The sequence below is a fragment of the Spea bombifrons genome, chromosome 7 (assembly GCF_027358695.1).
Source record: "Spea bombifrons isolate aSpeBom1 chromosome 7, aSpeBom1.2.pri, whole genome shotgun sequence".
In the NCBI taxonomy this organism is placed as follows: Eukaryota; Metazoa; Chordata; class Amphibia; order Anura; family Pelobatidae; genus Spea; species Spea bombifrons.
The window spans coordinates 36,373,100-36,382,230 of record NC_071093.1 but is presented as its reverse complement, the minus strand read 5'-3'; the positions used below and the strand labels follow the sequence as shown (position 1 = coordinate 36,382,230).

At 40.8% G+C, this 9,131-nt stretch overlaps 1 long non-coding RNA gene across 1 annotated transcript; it reads right to left on the bottom strand.

The window, feature by feature from the left end:
• Positions 1–7,060: 7,060 nt before the first annotated feature.
• On the bottom strand, positions 7,061–7,622 carry LOC128502471 (uncharacterized). The gene is made up of 3 exons (XR_008355119.1): positions 7,583–7,622; positions 7,311–7,373; positions 7,061–7,184 (listed from the first exon to the last, which is right to left on the bottom strand). It is a non-coding gene; the product is annotated as an uncharacterized LOC128502471 (long non-coding RNA).
• Positions 7,623–9,131: the final 1,509 nt, after the last annotated feature.

The following is a 9,131-nucleotide window of genomic DNA, read 5'->3' as shown; positions in this document are numbered from 1 at the left end:
CACTGTGAAAATCAGGTCCCCAATTTTCTTTTTCTGGAGTGTGATATGTAGCACCTTCCCATAGTGCGATATGTAGCACCTTCCATCCCTCCCTGACCATACTCAAGGGAGGGCAGGGTCTTCTAGGTTCACCACTTAAGAGGAGACGCACCGATTCTTCAAGGAGGGATGGTGGCTAAAAGTCTCAAAGCCTCCCGCCCACCAAAAAGCCGAGTCTTCGGGGACCCAAGTCAGCTGTGGCATTTTGCCTTTTAGGTTAATATAACCTCCAGTTTTATCTCATCATTAGGATGGTTATTATGTATTATCATTTATTAAAGATAATGTAAAAATACAAATAAACAGTTCTAATTCACATTATACTGTTTTTTGAGTCAGATCTCAAGACAGTCCCAACCTGTAGGACTGTTGGCAACTATGCATTATGTTATATGAACTTAAGTTCACTTTTAAGTTCTGCATGGTCCACTATTAAAGATTAAAACGTTGATAACGTCCAAGCAATAATGACATATATATAGAGAGAGAGAAAAGAGACAGGGTTATGTTCACTTGCAATGAGTTACTTTCCTCTCTGGCTGGCACTCAAACTACAGAAAAATAATTTATAAATATTAGTTGACAGTTTATATTTTTAAAAGAATTGGCTGAATGGATACAATTTTTCTACAGCATATACATGTCCCTTGCTTATTTGATGCAGAACATACATTTCAACATTTAATCTAATTATAAGTGAAATTATTAAAACTAATAGCATTAGTGTGACAACACAATTACTGTTCTACCTAATGAGCTTTGTCGTGCAAGCAAACTATTTCAGATGCAGAATTAGATGCTATTATAAGCAACAGCAGGGATTAGGAGATAAATGTGTTCTGTGGTATAATGGGATAAGGGATTTGCTGTAAGGAAAAAAATAAAAATATTGAGTAAGCTCCAGGATAGTCAATCTTTTACAACTGTTTGTTTAAACCTAGAAGGTCTGTTGGCTTGCTAAGAACCCCATTTAAACGGGGTGTTTCCCGTGATGTCCTGGCCACGTCCCGCAAGGAAGTAAACATGAAGTAAAACTCACTTTTCCTCAGCATTAAATGACGTTAATATAGATAGTACTGTATCACATTAAAATCTAAGGTTGCTAAGTAGTGCTTTTGCTACTAATATGTTATGGTTGGTATCCCCATGTGAGTACATGTTACCCAAATCTGTGTTTCTATGAGAACAGGAACTAGAGTCATTTGGTTTGAGGAGTTGCTGCATAGAAGCTACACAATGGGCCATTAAAGGGTTAACACTTAAAGAATCTCAAGGTCAGCTCATTAAGAAAGCTCCCGGGTATGGTTATATTTCTAAAGTAACATGGTAATATCCTTTAAATGGTTACCATAAATATATGTGCTATAGTCAAACACATAAACAACTCATTAGGGCCTTGACATCGCAGGGGACTGCAGGGGATCGCAGGGGATGTGCGCACCCGACGCCTACCAGAGACCAGATCAGGTGATGACCTTCAACCGAGGAGAAATAGAGAAAAAAGAAGAGTGCCGAATATTACTTCTAATTACTGCGAGAGCCAGAGGGTGACGGGCCTGGCAGTAGCTCTATCCTCTTTTCCCAAAAATATATATTATTGCGGTTTACGTTCCACTCTTTGTTCTGCCTGTTTTTTACCGCTAAGGTAACAGGCCGGCTGTTTATATAACTTTAATACTTCAGTAAACCATGCTTAAAAACAGTTCGGAGAAAGTAACGGGCAGATCTTCACTATCACTATAAAATAAGAAGTCCCTTAAACCTCTACTTTCACGTTAATCCGTTATTAGATTTAATCGTACATTTTACGAATCTAAGTGTGTTATATCTGTCAGGTTCGCTTCTACTTAAAACACCATATCGAGGTTATGAATGTGTATACTCCTGGCAAAGGTCTATTTATATTCTTCCCTGTCTGGCTAAATTTATCCATGCCCGTAAAAATGTGCTACTGGGAAGGCGCTAGAAGCTGAAATGTTCAATATTAAATTCCTCTGTGAATATATTACATTGAGTTTTGTATTTAACCCTTGATAGTGGCGCAGCAGGGAGGGGATGGAACTGGCCAGGGAACGCAATGCAGGTCGCCGGGTCTTGCGGGGATTTATAATCTAGCATCAAATAAATTATTCTTAACTATGTGACAGCTAGAGAGGAATAGCGGTCTTTGGGTTGGCATTTTATTCAATTACGCATTTCAGAATACTTACATAAAGCTTCTTACAATGTGTCCGACTCGCACAGTTAGGGCACTTAGCTTTGCACAGTTATGTTATCACATGATGGTGTCAGCTCTCCGTTGTTAGAAAGGATACATTTGGATGCAGGACTGTAGTAGGAGTTACAGGCAAACTCATATTGTTAGTATAGGGCAAAGTAATGTGTGTTTTACCAAGTCCAGAGCGAGTCCTGGTGTGTGTGTGTTTGGCATACCTGGGAACTCTCCGGGTTTGACCCGGAGATTGCCCGGTGAGCGCTGCTCCTCCAGTTCACCGGGTCAAGACCCGAATCCTCCGGGTCGCGGGAGCAGGGCCTTGACACACCCCGCCCCTGCCCATTTTTTCCTTTAAATGGGGGCGCAGTCCTGGCCGCGTCCCGCAAGGATGATTAAAATGAAAACATTATGGTAACACTGCCACTTAGCAGAAAAAAAAGTGTAATGCAATTATTTTTTCATTTTTCTCTTTTAGGTCCAACAACAAAAAGGTACTCAGACCACAGAATCTAAAACATAAATTTGAACCCTCTCAGGAAAAAAAATGTTTATAAATTATAAATATGACCAATAACTGAGCTTTGAGATTTTAGGATTTTTGCAATGTGTTTGCGACCTCTAGTGGTTGAAAGGTATTATTACACACATGGAATGCGTACTAACTGCATTGTGATTATTCTCCATAATAGCCTTAAATTAGTAAAACTGTTTTAGTTTTTTTCTCAACATTTTTTTCAATGTGGAAACAGTACAGAAAGGTTAATTTTAAGCACACTCATCCTGAAGCATCTCATACAGGGTTAGTATGAGAAACAAACATGAAAGTATTTTTACTATTCAAAAGCAAATGCATTCAATTAAAACCCAGTTTCCTTTTTTTAAATATTCTTCAAAAACATACAAATGTCCCATGTTGAGAAAATGAACCTATGTCAGAACTATTCTTCTTCCAAATGACGAGCTTGATGACACTTCACACCTTCTCTTTTCTTCATGTATTGAACATACATACTGCGGGTCTGTATTAAAATCCGGGCACCGTTTCTAAACGCGGCTCTGGGGAAAGAAGCCGTTGGTTTCTCTATTGTGAATTACAAGCATACTGATGGTTTAGTCACACTGTATGGCCATGTATTGCTTAGCCCGCCACTACGCCAAAGTACCTCAATTCGGCGGGTCCTAACCTAGTGTTATTGCTTACCATGGGGCAATTTTTAACTGGACACATAAATGTTACACGATGCTGGGCAACAAGTAAAATGTACCGTCTGTGGGATTCAGTGACGGCTCTACAGTAATTGATATAATTTGTGGAAGAACATACAGATGCTATACCCTACTGGGCAGCACTTTACATACGATGGCCAGCACCATGTGACATTTACACGTCAGGTTAAAAATGGCTGAACTGTATCTATCCTACATTCATATCAGACTAACTACAGATCTAAAAATACTTATCTATGATGAAAACATTGAGGATTCCGTCGCAATAAATGGCCATTCTTATTCTACGCATGCAATAATATTACTATCTATATACTGATATATAAACTTATTTATAATGATATTTACTACTATATGTCATTTATATTATATATAAGCAAGTAAGCTACAGTTTATCTACTTATGATATCAATATATTTTACAGGGATCACATATATATATATATATATAAACTAATTTGTTTGTATTTTTTTGTATTTAATTTCTATTATAAATAAAATATAAATATCCTATAAATATGTTGTTATATTTAACACTATTTGATACTTATATATAATCAAGTAGTCTAGAGGTCACATTAATCTAAAACATAGTACAAAAGATTTATGTATAAAACATGTATATATTTTTTAAAAAAATGTATAAATAGTATATAAATACATAAATAGTATATAAAACATATGGAAGATCTAACATAACTAACATAACTAAATTGCCTTTTATAAAACAAACAGGTATGAGGTATATAGACTTACTTAACGCATACCGCTAATCTTATCAGTGCCCTATAACACCCTGGATTTAGTCACACTATATCCATATATATTTTAGCCCGTCACTATGCCAAAGTACCCCGTCACCCACAGAGGTACTTAATAATGGTATACAAAGAGGGGTATAAATTACAGGAGAGATTAAAGGGGCCGTCATGCCCACAATGTTTCTTTAAGGGATTAGTGAAGCAAATGTTTTTCTTCACTAATCACTACCTTTCTGTTTATGCATGCGCAGGTATTGGGAGCACATGTTCCCATTACCTCTATGGCTGAACATGCATTTGTTATTTCAATAGAGAAAAATGGTCACATGGTAAGCAATACAGCTAGGTTAGGACTCTCCATACTAGAGTACTTGGCTATAGTGAGGGCTGCAGCTATATAGTTTGACTAAATCCCAATTTTTGCTCTACATACCTGGGAAAACGTTATCCCCCGGAGATCTCTCCATTCGTCTCCATTCTTTATTTCCTGCCCCGTGGGAAAAGTCCATCACTCCCAGGTTCTTGGTACGGAGTGTCCCTCGCCGACATGTTCTTCAACAGGCCTATTCCCTATTAACGAGCGCTTGCGAGTTGGGAAATAATGACAAAAATTAATTAAAGCCAACTCATATTAGCACTCGGGGGGAAAAAACAATTTGCATGTAGGAGGTGTGAGCGTGTGTGAGTGAAAACATTTTAAAAAGCAGGCAACTCACAAATTCACTAATTTTCTAGTTGCCTGAAACTTTAAATTATGTTTCTACTCACAAACCTAACTCAGAGGGTTGCCTTGCGATTCCCTCCCACCTCCATCCGCTACATTAAAAACAAAATAGAAGTCCCGGCGATGATCCATGAAGTCCTCGCTCAGCCCATGGTGAGTGTCGGCAGCGCTCTTGTTGATGAGTTGGCGAGTACAGCTGCTTGTCTCAAAAGGATTCTACAGGCGCTGAGCTTACATCGGAGAAATGGATAAGGAGGCATTATTAGGAGGTTGACAGGATGATCTTCTTGATGGAGAGAGACGGTGACTCCTGTTAGAGAGGTGAAGAGAGTTGATCTCCATGAAGTTGGGAGAGAGCAGTTTTCTTCCTATAGTGATGGGGAGAGCAGATGGTGGTGCTCTGGAGGGAGAGCTGGACAGAGCGGCATTTCCTGATGATGTTGATGGCAGCTGAATATTTAGAGAGGTGGACAGTGCCGGTGTTGATCGATGTTTCTAGAGCTGTTGTTGTTGCTCCGGTTGAAGGTACACTTGGAGTGTATACTGGGCTACATCTTGTTGAAGAGCGGACTGGTGTGATCAGATGTCCCACGCCGGGCTAGTAAAGGAAAAGCCATTAAACGGCATTTGTTCCTTGCTGAAAGGCGTCTTCTTGGCCTCTGTTGATGAGATGGCTTTTCCGTCTATTACCGGTAGAAAGCCGTCCAGTGATGGCTATGAAGAAAACATGAAAAACTCACTTTAGTAAAATCCACAAAAAGACATAAAGCAAAATATATTGTAATGATTTCAATCCATCATTTTAAAATGGCACAATGTGGGCTGCATAGGCTGGCATAGATGGGCTCAGTATGTAGTGCCGTCCAGTGTCCAACACACACAACAAAGTTTAAAAGAAAACTTTAAAAATGTATCCCGTTTGCGCTCTACCTGGTTGTGGACTGGCAAGAAAAGTACACAAAAAGAGACAAATAACATTGAGGTCAAAGCAGATAAGATAAAGACATAATTAGCCCCTGCCAGCCCTCTCCTGACTGTAAAGGACATTGCAATCACTTTTACAATGTACTTATAAATGCAGCCAGAGAGAAAAAGAATAAACACATTTCTTAACCTACAGAGCCGTCTCATTACTTGCTCAAGCTTGTTTATCTACGCAGCAGATATCACCATTCTTAACCGATCTCCATAACCCGCAGGTCCTACTGCATTCCCCTCTTCACAATCTGTTTATTAGGCTATAAAGCTAACTAATCGTATGATACATACACTCGCCATTTACTAGTATACATTTCTGTCGCTGTACTTACTGTGATTGGTGAGACGGGTGGATCTAATGTCCCGGCCTCCAGCTTCTCCCAGTCAATGGACTGGAAAAAAGGATCTTCTCGGATGTGGCCAGTTACCCCCAACCGCCTGGACGGTTGTAAAGAGAGCTGTAAAGAGAAAAGGAGCTGTAAAGAGAAACAAGGAGCGATTATTAACCACTTAATGACAATGGCCGGTCCCTGAACCCATGGAAAACAATGCATTTTGAGCCCGTACATGTACGGGCTTTGTCATTAAGGGGTTAATAGATGATATGGATACAGCTGTGTTACCCGAGAGACAACAATATCTTCAGTTGAAGGATGTAACTATGTAACAAAGTATGTAACTTTCCATCTCTTGCTGTTGGCCAAATAAAAGACTGCATAAAACTATTACATATAACACGTTATTATCACATAACGTTATTCCATGGCGCCTGATTATACCGACCTTTACTAGCAGGTGTCTGGTGTCAGCGCTCAGGTACTCGGGATAGTCCGGTGTGTCCTGAAGTGTTGATCTGACCACCATGTCACTGCTGTGGCCGCTATAAAACGGTTCTTCATCTGTGGCCATCTGATATAAGATCACTCCAAACGACCACCAGTCCACCGCAGCGTCGTATCTTTTTCCTTTCAGCATCTGCGGAAAACAAAAAATAAAAGTTTCATTAGCCATTCACTTAAAAAGCTTCGTAGTGATGAACGCTTCGGTATTAATGACGTTTTGATAATAGTTATACATGCCGGTCCTGTTTAGTATTAATTACCTCCGGTGCGATGTAGCCTAATGTTCCAGCATATCCTCTTGCTTTTGTTTTGCCGAAAATGCCCTCCAACGCCAGTCCAAAATCGGCGATCTTCAGGTGTCCTGTGCTGTCCAGAAGGATGTTTTCGGGTTTCAGGTCTCTGGAAAGAGAATAAATATAAACAGATATATAATAATAAAATATTAAAGCTTAAATAACTAAGTTAATGGTGTGATGGGGAAAGAACAGAGAGTTCAAACTATAAAGTGTTATCGCTATTACTCACCGATGAATAATTCCTCTCGAGTGCAGATATTGCAGTCCGCATACCATCTCCGCAGCAAAGAATCTGCAAAGATCAGAACATTTATCAAATAGAATGCCTTAAACATGAATACATTCCTAGCAGGATAACGCTGTCTGGGTTAACCCCTGTAATTTTCATTTATTTCCTTTACATGTTAACCCTGCCGCTGACACATTCTAAAATATTCCATTCTCTCATTCTCTTCATTCACAGAAAAACTGTTTTCCCTACAAAACCCCAACAAGCCTTACGTTAGAGTGCGGAGATCCAGCTTCCCGTTCTGTTCCAGGTAGGAAAACAGGTCCCCTCCGTTCACGTATTCCATCATAAAGAAGAGGTGGTCCTGTTTAAGAAGTTAATTATAATTATTTAAAAACCAATTAACGGTCAGCTCTCATTTTTATTTTTGTTAATCTAACCTACTTTAGGCAAACTCTAGCGACTGCTTGGCAAGGGGTGTATAAAATCACTTTAAATCCGAGTGAGAAAGCATTTTAATAAATTATGGGCCAGTATCTGAATGTTCCAGTAACATAAAGGTCCATTTACGTGATTCCCATACCTTGGATTGGAAGGTGCCGTACGCCTGGGTCAAGAAGGAACTTCCACTTGCGATTTCAAGGACCCTCGGTTCCACAAAGATGCTCTCTCTCAGGGATCCCAGCATGGCTCTCTTCTTGACAACTTTGATGGCCAATTTTTTGTTGTTCCTCACGTCTGAAGCCAACCAGACCTGGAAGAGACAAGGAAGAGATAGCTACCTGCACGTCACAAATCAATCATGGGGAAGAGCAAAGAAACCTACTGAACAAACGCCCAGCATCAGGTGTGATTGTAGAAATAGTAGAAGATGTAGACAAATCCAAACTCTGTGCCCCATTCTATCTGCCCCATTGTACCTCCTACATGCCCAATCTTCGTCCACGTGTGTCCTCGCCCAACGGGGACCTCTTTGGACGTCGGCATCTTCGTCTGCGGCCCACGCGGTCACACACCACGCGGCTGCGGACCGCATCCACGGAGCATAGGCCGCATCCCCGGACTCTCCTACGGCGCACGCCGTGTAGGGCGGAAGCCAGAGGGAGATTGACAGCGGGGGGGCGTGTCCTGCGGTCCAGTGACGCAGGAGGGCAGGCAGGGAGGCGGGACAAAGAGGTGACGGACAGTCACCAGTAATATGGTATATAGGGGAAGGAGGGTTTATGGGAGTAGTCGGTCTTTGGTGGGCTATTTAAACCTGCAGCCCTGTACAGTCATTACTTGATTGTTCTGGTTACCTGCTATATCCCTCTCCCTTATTGCTGGACACTTGTACTTTTTGGATTCTACAGACTTTGACCTTGGCTTGATTATACGGACTTTGCTGATTCTCTCTACCCCTGACTACGGATTGCTTAACGGTACTGCTTTTTGCCTATTCCTTTTTGCTTCAGTAAATAAACCATTGATGTTGCATTATTTACTGGTTTCGTGTCTGCTGCTTCACCTGGTGTCTTTCTGCGCCGTGCTCCAACCCCGCAAACCCTACAATAGTCTTGAAAGCTTGCAATCCATTATACTTCAGTTGGCCAATATAGGTATCATTTTTATTTGTACGGCTCACGCGGTGAAGCTCTATAGTCTATACCGCTGCTCCATACGACGAGTCCGTCACAATCCTCACACCTGTTGGGCTTGCAGGTTAATCAGATATGGAGGGAATTTGTTACCTCATGAGGTCCCCTACAGTAAGGAGTAATACAGCGAGGGGATTTAAATATACAGAGGACGGGCAATAGGCAAACGGCTTCCCCAATCCGA